This window comes from Euleptes europaea, chromosome 1, assembly GCF_029931775.1.
Source record: "Euleptes europaea isolate rEulEur1 chromosome 1, rEulEur1.hap1, whole genome shotgun sequence".
Taxonomy (NCBI): Eukaryota; Metazoa; Chordata; class Lepidosauria; order Squamata; family Sphaerodactylidae; genus Euleptes; species Euleptes europaea.
The window spans coordinates 6205701-6217023 of NC_079312.1; the positions used below are offsets into that span (position 1 = coordinate 6205701).

General features: G+C 45.1%; 1 pseudogene; it reads left to right on the forward strand.

The window, feature by feature from the left end:
• Positions 1 to 11096, forward strand: LOC130475147 (zinc finger protein 501-like; annotated as a pseudogene).
• Positions 11097 to 11323: the final 227 nt, after the last annotated feature.

Consider the following 11323-nt stretch of genomic DNA (forward strand, 5'->3'; position numbering starts at 1 on the left):
ATGTGGGGAGAAGCCATGCAGAAGAGCCTGGGAGACAATGACGTCCTCTCTCAAGATGCGCATCGACAGCAATTCTGGCACTTCAGCTACAAGGAGGCCAAGGAGCCCCGAGAGGTTTGTAGCCAACTCCACCATCTTTGCCACCAGTGGCTGAAGCCAGAAAGGCACAGCAAGAAAGAGATGCTGGACCTGGTGATCCTGGAGCAGTTCCTGGCCGTCCTGGCCCCCGAGATGCAGAGCTGGGTCAGGGAATGTGGGCCGGAGACCAGCTCCCAGGCGGTGGCCCTGGCAGAAGGCTTCCTCCTGAGCCAGGCAGAGGACAAGAACTGGGACCAACAGGTGAGAAGTTTTCATCTAGGTAATTTTGGGGCACATAGGATAAGATCAAAGATCTCCTCAAAATCTACATGGATTGCTTCAACTTTTTGGAAACCACCTTTTGTCTGTTTTCCTCTTCCTTTTCTCACCAGCCTCCCCTTTCACGTATCGCCACTTCTGTTTCAGGTGCAGGAGAGGATGGCACAGGACTCTTATCACAGAGCAGCTTTTCCAGGTAAGATCAAAATGGTTGTTGTTCCCACTGGATGTACTCCTTGAGCATAGGGGGGCTGCTCTGATTCCCCCACAATCCTGTGTGGGATAGACTCTCCACTCCAGCCTCTCAGTTTAGAAATTCCGTTTGGGGAAGTAGAAACCTATAATCTGTTAAAAATCTCAGTTGTATTGTTGGACAAATACAGTAATGGAGTTGGATATAACTGCCTCCGAACTAGCCATGGAAAACAGGATATAATAAATACATAAATTGTGGTTAATGTCAATAATTGGGTGCATGGAGCGAATAACAAGAATCACAATATTGTCGAAGGCTTTCACGGTCAGAGTTCATTGGTTCTTGTAGGTTATCCGGGCTGTGTGACCGTGGTCTTGGTCCAAGACCACGGTCACACAACCCAAGACCACGGTCACACAACCCGGATAACCTACAAGAACCAAAGAATCACAAAGTTATAAGCTTTCAGCAGCTCTTATGCCGTAGAAACTTCCAATACTTTTAATTCGAGAACTTCTTGCTACCCAATTATCAACAGGGCGAGGAGTGTCCAGAGTTGATAAACCAGAGAAGGATGGTTGTGGGAGGTGGCAGTGGGTGGTTTTAAAACTATGTTGTATCAGACTGGGTGCTAAATGCCAGGATAGGTGATGCTTTGACTGTGCTCTTCATTCTTAGTGAATATCATATTCTGTTATTATTATCAATAACAATACAGTGCAGCTATTCTGGTCCTTACTGTGACCCCGTGCAGAGCACATATATGACTGGTGCTCCATCACCTGAATGGGACCCCCAGGGACCAGGGACCCCCGTATTTACAGGACCATCTTTCACAGCACAGCACTCAGAGTGTTACACTCGTCAGGAGATAATCTCCTAGTGGTCCCTGGCCCAAGGATCATCCTCAACCACAGCCAGAGCCTTCCCAGCTGTGGCCCCTATCTGTTGGAACGCTCTGTCTGGGGAGCCCTGAGAGACCTGGCTCAGTTTCGCAAGGCTTTCAAGACAGATGTTCCCCTGGGCTTATGGTTGGGGACACTGACAGTTCTATACTAAGGCGGGCCATTCGTTGGGACCACTTCCTGAACCCACCCTGGCTTGGTTTTGCTGGTCTCGATATCAGTCCCTACATTACATCATTCTCATCCAGACTTTGTTCTCTGTTTTGTGTGGTTTATTTCAACCCCCGTTTTGTTGTATTTTAATCAATTTTTACAGGGGCAAATCTGATATAAGGCTCCATCATCAGACAGGTTTTATAAATTGGGGAATTTGGTCTTGCATTATATTTTTATTCATATTATTTAATTTTATATTGGGATTAGTGTGTACGTTTATATATAGATGTTTTTGTTTATATGTTGTAAGCCACCCTGAGGCTTGTTTTGGCAGGGAAAGATCAGGATAAAATTCTAATAATAAACTAATACAGGAAATTATTAATAATACTAACCCAAATGTAATTTCTATTCTACTTTTCTAACTGGGACTCTCAAGGCAGAGTATGTACGATAAAAAGAAACACATTCAATGAACAGATTAGATGAGAATGTCAGTCAACCAGTGGATTGCAAGATAGGACAACAGTATTAGATTCGATAAGAATATTTGAATTTAACAACACAGAATCTTTGGAAGATGGAGTAAAGTGTTGGAAGATGGAATAAAGTATTTGGGCTAGGATTGTTGACGGGGTGGGGGGGTGAAACCTCAAAGAAAGCATGCAAACATAATAAAGAAGATGCGTCAGTAGCATCTCTCTCCGTGTTGTCTCAGTACCATGTCAAGTGGGTAACTGCTGGTCCTTCACCAAAAGCAAGGCTGCCTTTTCCCGGATGAGCCAATAGTCTTGCCACATGGAAGGAGATTCCGGGATATGGTGGTTGTTTTGGTGTCCTTTTTTATCCCCTGTCTGTTCCTTGCATTGCAGAGTTAACACAAAGTATAACACAAAGAACTTGGAAAGTATAGAACGCCTTCCATTGACCTTCTTATCGTTCCAGGTGATGCTGTTAAACCAATGATACCTTCTTTGCCATCTTTTTGTGATGGAGAAAATGTGGCTTCCATGCAGCCAGATCGGGTAAGTGTGGAACTCTGGATCATGCCCTTGGATATCTCCCTGCCCTTCCCTAGGCCAGGGAGAATTTCCCTCGGCTGCAGTCCGTGATGCTCACTGGGTAGAAAATGAAAACATCTGATGAGGATTGAACCCTGAAATCAAATGAAGTCCTTTTCGAATGCCCCTAAGAAGGGGAAGGGTTGCTACATTATCTGTGATGGCACAGGAGCTTCTTCTTTCTCTTTACAGGGTCTAGTGACCTTTCAGGAGGTATCTGTTTATTTCACTGAGGAGGAGTGGGCCCTGCTGGATCCAGACCAAAGAAGGCTTCACAAGGAAGTCATGGAGGACAATTATCAGAATGTGGCCTCCCTGGGTAAGGCTCTCATTATTTCCCTTGATTCAGAGATGCTGAAGGCAGAAACCATTCCTTCTGAGAAGGACCCCAGCTCTGACCTGAATGGCTCAAGCTAGCCCAATCTCAACAGCTAATGGAAGCGAAGGAGGGTGGTTCCAGGTGGGTACTTGGATGGGAGACCACCAAAGAAGTCCACTGTCACTATGCAGAGGAAGGCTATGGCAAACCATCTCTGTCCATCTCTTGCCTTGAAAACCCTACTGGTGTTCACAGTACTTTCCACCACCACCACCAATAAGGACCCTTGTAGGGCTCTTCTAGTGTAGACTCTGAATAGGGGAATGTAGACAATTAAAAGGCAGGCAAGGGAGTGGGTTCAGCATACTTGACTCCGGTAGAATTAGTGTGGAAGTGAAAAATATTGGTTTGTAAAGGAAAACGTCTACGACACAGGAGGAATGCCCACCCACACCCCCTGACTTCCCATTGAGGTCTGAGCAACCTCATTGTACTTCAGGGGTGAAAATCCATTGAGAGGAGGGCAGGAGGGGGATTGGCCGCAGTAACAGTTTGTGGGATGTCAATGAGGCCTCCTTTTGGGCCTTTCAGAGCAGCCATGGAAAGGAGCATTTGAAATAATAGCAATAATATTTGTATTTGTAGACAGCCCTCAATATGCAATTTCCAAAGGTCGAAAAGACCTGTGCTTGCTTTGAGGACATTACACCCTCCCCTGGGACTTGAGGAGGATACGTGTGGGGCAGAGAGGGCAGAAGGGATGAATTGGGATTCTGCTCTGTTCATTCTTATTACGCTCGTGTAGACTTAGACATGGCTCCAGATTCAATAAAACGAGGTGGCAGAACCCTGAGGTAACAAAAACACAGCATTTCAGCAGGTGAAGTTCAGCTCTATGTCCAGATGAGCTTCACTTGCTGAATTCCTGCCTCTGAAGCCTCTCTGGAATTCAGCTGGGCAGGTGCAGTTTTCCCATTCTAGGCTGGAGGGAAAGGGTGGTTCTCGCTCTGAGGGCTGGGCATCTGGAAAAGCTGTGGGTGGTGACCTTTGCTCTCTCGAGGAGGCAGGACTAGTTCAAACCTCTTGTCTTCCTGGGCGGGAGCTACCCTGACTTCCAGTTTTTCGTCCTGCCTTGATGGGGAGACACAGTTGCTGAGACGCTCAGCAATAGTTCAGTTATTAGGGACATTATTGCTGTTTTTTCTCTACTTGTTTGTCCTGTCCCACTCTGTACTTTACCTTTGTGTCTTTTAGTTGTCTTTTACCAGCTCTTTGTCCTCTCCCCCCCCTTCTGTGTTCTTTCCTTGTCCTCCTCGTGCCCGGTAAGGGAAGGAGGAGTCCTTGAAATGGTGGCCACTAGGGCCGGTAGGAGAGACGATTTTCTCTCACAAGAGGAGTCAGGCGGACAATTAATTACTTCTGCTGACCCTCAAGGGCAATCCTCTAACAGCCGCGGCTGTGGACTCGCAGAGGAAAACGAGCCGGAGGCCGGGCCAACAGAGCCCAAAAGGTCATGCACAGAGAAAAAAGGCTCAAAAGAGGCCCCGGCGGCAAAAGCGACTGCGGCTCCCGCCCAGAACGCTTCATCAGGCAACGATCGCCCCAGTGAGCACTCGCAGCAGAAAATGACTGGGCAAGAGAGGTCGGCACAGGGTAACGTAAACGATCCCTACTCAGTAACGGGGGTGGGTGGTGGTGGGACGGACAGATTTCTTACTGCAGCGGATGCCGATGCCTTAGTCACCAATGCCCTGCATAGGCAATATCAGATGTTTAGATCATTGCAGCCATATACAGGTGGGGGGCAGGTTGCAGCAGTTTGTACAACAATGGAATCTATTAAAACCAGAACCATGGGTCCTTCAAATTGTTTCAAAAGGTTATTTAATAGAGTTCAAAAGTGTGCCCCCAGACAGGTTTCTAGCGTCCCCCACTTCACGTCGTCCAGAAAAACATCTCAGAACGTTGGCAGCCATCAACCATCTGGACCAGATTGGGGCTATAGAGAAGGTTCCACTAAAAGAACGTCGCACAGGCGTATACTTGATATTTTTTACGGTACCAAATTAAAATGGCTATTGGAGAGCGATATTACTGAAGGCGCAATCCCAAACCATTCCTATGAGAAGGAAAAATGAGAGGAGCCTAAAGAGGCCAAGGGGGCTCCATAAACAACTTTTTAAAGAGTTGAGAAATAAAAAAGACTCATTTAGGAAGTGGAAGGAGGGCCTTATAACCAAAGAGGAATATAAGCAAATAACTAGTGCTTGTAGGGAGGAAAGCTAAAGCTCAGTATGAACTTAGGCTAGCGAGAGATGCTAAACGCAACAAAAAAGGGTTCTTTTCCTATGTACAGAGTAAAAACAAGGACAAGATAAGCCCATTGCGTGGACCGGAAAGTGAAATTGTAACAGGAGATGAAGAGAGGGCAGAACTGCTCAATTCCTACTTTTCCTCAGTTTTTTCTCGTGAGGGAAGTGGTGCTCAACATGGCATAAACAGAACATGTGATGAGGGAAGGGATTTGCAGCCTAGAATTGGCATTGGGGTAGTGCACAAACACCTGGTTTCTTTAAATGAAACAAAATCCTCTGGGCCACATGAATTGCACCCAAGGGTACTCAAAGAACTTGCAGATGTAATTTCGGAACCTATGTCCATTATTTTTGAAAAGTCTTGGCAAACAGTTGAGGTGCCAGAAGATTGGAGGCGGGCAAATGTTGTCCCCATCTTCAAGAAGGGGAAAAAGGAAGTTCGAGGTAACTACTGACTTATCAGCTTGACTTCTATACCAGGAAAAGTGTTCGAAGAAATCATCAAACATTCAGTCCTTGAGCATTTAGAAAGGATGGATCTGATCACTAAGAGCCAGCATGGGTTTCTCAAGAACAAGTCATGTCAGACTAATCTTATCTCCTTTTTTGAGAAAGTTACTACCTTGCTGGATCTGGGGAATGCTGTAGACATAGTTTATCTAGATTTCAATAAGGCTTTTGATAAGGTTCCACATAGTATTCTAGTTGACAAATTGGGAAAATGTGGGTTAGATCCTATTATTGTTAGATGGATCTGCAACTGGTTGGCAGATCGTACCCAAAGAGTGCTAGTTAATGGTTCCTCGCCCACTTGGAGAGAAGTGACTAGTGGAGTTCCTCAGGGATCTGTGCTGGGCCCTGTGTTGTTCAACATCTTTATGAATTATTTGGATGAAGGAATAGAGGGGATGCTTATTAAATTTGCAGATGATACTAAATTGGGAGGGGTAGCAAATACGGTAGAAGATAGAGCCAAGAAGCAGGATGATTTTGACAGGCTGGAGAAATGGGCTAGAACTAATAAAATGCACTTCAACAAAGACAAATGTAAAGTTCTGCATTTAGGTAGGAAAAATCAAATGCATAATTATAGGATGGGGGAGACTTGTTTGAGCAGTAGCGTGTGTGAAAAGGATCTTGGGGTCTTAGTAGACCAAACACTGAACATGAGTCAGCAGTGTGATGCTGTAACTAAAAAAGCAAATGCAGTCTTGGGCTGCATCAACAGAAGTATAGTGTCCAGATCACGCAAAGTGATGGTATCGCTTTACTCTGCTCTGGTTAGACCTCAGCTAGCGTACTGTGTTCAGTTTTGGGCACCACAATTTAAGAAAGATGTAGACAAGCTGGAACGTGTCCAGAGAAGGACAACAAAGATGGTGAGGGGTCTGGAGACCAAGTCCTATGAGGAAAGGTTGAAGGAGCTGGGTATGTTTAGCCTGAAGAGGAGAAGACTGAGAGGGGATATGATAACCGTGTTCAAGTACTTGAAGGACTGTCATATAGAGGAGGGTGCCGAGTTGTTTTCTGTTGCTCAAGCAGGTCGGACCAGAACCAACGGTTTGAAATTAAATCAAAAGAGTTTCCATCGAGACATTAGGAAGAATTTTCTAACAGTTAGGGCGGTTCTTCAGCGGAACAGGCTTCCTCGGGAGGTGGTAAGGTCTCCTTCCATGGAGGTTTTTAAGAAGAGGTTAGATGGCTATCTGTCAGCAATGCTGATTCTGTGACCTTAGGCAGATGATGAGAGGGAGGGCATCTTGGCCATCTTCTGGTCACTAGGGGTGTGGAGGAGGGAGGTAGTTGTGAATGTCCTGTATTGTGCAGGGGGTTGGACTTGATGGCCCTGGTGGTCCCTTCCAATTCTATGATTCTATGATTAGACCTGCAACGCCTCAACAGACACATAAAATCCAAGCACTTCAGGATGGAAACTCTTCGTTCCATTGTGGAATCACTAAACCCAGGGACCTTTGTGACTGCAGTGGACCTCACAGAAGCGTATCTACACATACCCCTACACCCGGACCATAGGCGCTTCCTGCGCTTCTGTTACATGGGAAGGCACTTGCAATTCAAAGCCCTCCCCTTTGGATTGACTTCCGCCCCTCTTCCAACATACTTTGACACTGAAAGACACTGTCCTTCAGTGTTACTCCTCTGAAGATGCCTGCCACAGCTGCTGGCGAAACGTCAGGAAAGAAAATACCAAGACCACGGTCACACAGCCCGGATAACCTACAAGAACCTATGAACTCTGACCGTGAAAGCCTTCGACAATACTGTTTATTACTGTTCATTATCATGCAGGACAATGACTCAGCTCAAACCCAACCCCCTTCTGACTATATAAATTACTCTTCCAACCTATGAACTCTGACCGTGAAAGCCTTCGACAATACTGTTTATTACTGTTCGTTATCATGCAGGACAATGACTCAGCTCAAACCCAACCCCCTTCTGACTATATAAATTACTCTTCCAACACACTTTGACACTGAGAGACACTGTCCTTCAGTGTTACTCCTCTGAAGATGCCTGCCACACATGGCTAGTTTGTTTTCCCGTAAGTTCTGTTCTCAAATAGCTCGGCAAGATTGAAAACTGGAAGGCTTCCACCCAGGAAGACAGGAAGTTTGAACTAGTCCATGCACCTCAGATGCCCATGCACCTCAGAGCAAAAGGAGCCCTCTTGGTGAGTAGTCAAGGCTCCGCTCTGTCTATGCTCGAGTCTGGTTTAAACATCTGAATATTTCTTCGAGTTGGAATGTCTGGAAGTCTCTGGTCTGTAGGACTTTTCTTGGGCTAAATTTAATCAGTTGGGGAACAGAGGGATTTCTCAGGAGGCAACAGCCTGAGCATGGCCAGGGAAGCTTTCTCAAGTGTGAAAGCGAAATTGAAACACGAACAAAATGCTGGCTGATTTGTACCTAAGAATGGCAGGAAATGTGTATTGTGTGCTCAGCTTTAAAACACATTAATTTCTTTATATGCTGTCTGTTCACAAAAAAATAGCATAACATCCTAAACACTGTCTAAACAATGAGTTTAAAAATCCAGGAGCACAAGAAGAGCATGAAAAAGCCACAAATTTGCCTCAAATTTCCTGACAACGCTCCTCCAGTTTAAAAAAGACCTTTAAACAGCCAAAATGAAAACAAACAAACCCAAGTTAAAGTCTAGTTGGAAAGAAATGTTTTCAGCTGGGTAGGTCAACTCCAGGCAAGTTTCAAGGGTGGGGGGAGACATTCCGCAGACATGGGGCCACCACTGGAAATGATCAGTCTCCAGTTACTACCTGCATCAGCTCTGCAGGCAGGACCACAGAACACAGGGCTTGAGATGCTGAACTTTTTCGGGGAGTGGAGAGAATGGTGAGCTCAAATTGGGTCTGCTAAGCTCAGGTGTAATAGGTTCTTGTAGGTTAACCGGGCTGTGTGACCGTGGTCTTGGTATTTTCTTTCCTGACGTTTCGCCAGCAGCTGTGGCAGGCATCTTCAGAGGAGTCACACTGAAGGACAGTGTCTCTTAGTGTCAAAGTGTGTTGGAAGAGTAATTTATATAGTCAAAAGTGGGTTGGGTTTGAGCTGAATCATTGTCCTGCAAAAGTATCAAAGGTAATGTGCTGATCATTGTCCTGTCCTCAGGTGTAAGTCTCTGCTCCAAAATCACTGTCTGGTGAACGCAGTCAGTTCTGTGTTCAAATACAGAAAGAGATTTGCTAGAGGTGCCTCTAGTCTAGTCTCCTGTTTCACACAGTGGTCAATAGAATCCCTGGAAGTTTCACAAACAGGAGCAGCACCAAAGCATCTCTCTTTAGAGAGATTCTGCCTGTAAACATGGAGGTTCCACTAGACTACCTTGTCTCTGCTAGAACTGTCCTCCAAGGAAGCATCACCAGCTAATTCATACAGGGCAGGATTTGTCTCTCCTTTCAATGATTTCGGTGCTTTCGTTATGAAGAGCAGTTAATGGCCTTCTTTACTTGATTTTGCTTTGGCTTGAAGGTCTTACAAGGCATTTCTCTTTATTGCAGTGGTTGATGGTCCCCAGAAAGAGCCCGAGGGTGAACAACAACACCTTCTATTTGACGGAAAACAGCAGAAAAGAAACACTGGAACAAAAAGGAAGAGGGGGAATGAATGCTCTGCTTTTCGGGCTGCTGAATCCCAGGTGTTTGATACACACTGGAGAATCCACACAGGGGAGAAACTTGATAAATGCTTCGAGTGTGGCAAGAACTTTGTTCAGAATTCAGAGCTAAATAGACATCAGCATTTTCACACTGGGAAGAAACTATATAAATGCTTGCAGTGTGAAAAGGGCTATGCTCAGAGTTCAGAGCTTACTGTCCATCAGCCGATCTACATGGGGGAGAAACCTTATAAATGCTTGCAGTGTGGAAAGAGCTTTGTTCGGAGTTCAGATCTTACTAAACATCAGCGTATCCACGCTGGAGAGAAACCTTATAAAAGCTTGCAGTGTGGAAAGAGCTTTGCTCAGATTTCACAGCTTACTAAACATCAGCGTATCCACACTGGATACAAACTTTATAAATGCTTGCAGTGTGGAAAGCGCTTTGCTTGGAGTTCACAGCTTACTAGACATAAGCATTCCCACACTGTGGAGAAACCTTATAAATGCTTGCAGTGTGGAAAGAGCTTTCCTGGGAATTCAGAGCTTATTATCCATCAGCATATCCACACTGGGGAGAAACCTTATAAATGCTTGGAGTGTGGAAAGAGCTTTACTCAGAATTCACACCTTACTAGACATCAGCATATCCACACTGGGGAGAAACCTTATAAATGCTTGGATTGTGGAAAGAGCTTTGCTTGGAGTTCACAGCTTACTAGACATAAGCATTCCCACACTGCAGAGAAACTTTATAAATGCTTGCAGTGTGGAAAGCGCTTTGCTTGGAGTTCACAGCTTACTAGACATAAGCATTCCCACGCTGCGGAGAAACCTTATAAATGCTTGCAGTGTGGAAAGAGCTTTCCTCGGAATTCAGAGCTTATTATCCATCAGCATATCCACACTGGGGAGAAACCTTATAAATGCTTGCAGTGTGGAAAGAGCTTTACTCAGAATTCACACCTTACTAGACATCAGCATATCCACACTGGGGAGAAACCTTATAAATGCTTAGATTGTGGAAAGAGCTTTGCTCAGAATTCACATCTTATTCTTCATCAGCGTATCCACACTGGAGAGAAACCTTATAAATGCTTGGCGTGTGGAAAGAGCTTTGCTCAGAATTCAACCCTTCATAACCATCAACGTATCCACACTGGGGAGAAACCTTATAAATGCTTGGATTGTGGAAAGAGCTTTGCTGTGAATGCAAAGCTTACTATCCATCAGCGTATCCACACTGGGGAGAAACCTTATAAATGCTTGGAGTGTGGAAAGAGCTTTGCTCATAATTCAGCCCTTAATACCCATCACCGTATCCACAGTGGAAAGAAACCTTATAAATGCTTGGAGTGTGGAAAGAGCTTTGCTCAGAATTCAACCCTTAATAGCCATCACCGTATTCACAGTGGAGAGAAACCTTATAAATGCTTGGAGTGTGGAAAGAGCTTTGCTCAGAATTCATCCCTTAATAGCCATCACCTTATCCACACTGGAGAGAAACCTTATAAATGCTTGGAGTGTGGAAAGAGCTTTGCTCGGCGTAAAGATCTTTCTATCCATCAGTGTATCCACACTGGGGAGAAACCTTATAAATGATTGCAGTGTGGAGAGACCTTTGCTCAGAGTTCACACTTTACTGCCCATTGATGAATTCTAACTTGAGAAATTATATCAGTGCTTGGGTTGTGGAAAGAGCTTTCCTCGAAATGACAGACTAAGTGTTCATGAATGAAACCTCACCAGAGGAGGAGCCATCTCATTGCTTGGTATGTGGAAGGAACCATAAGGAACCATATGAATATTGCCAGCTTTGCAAGATCTTCAGCCTCCAATCCAACCTTGCCAGATTGTTGGTGCTAAATTCAGTTTTCCTT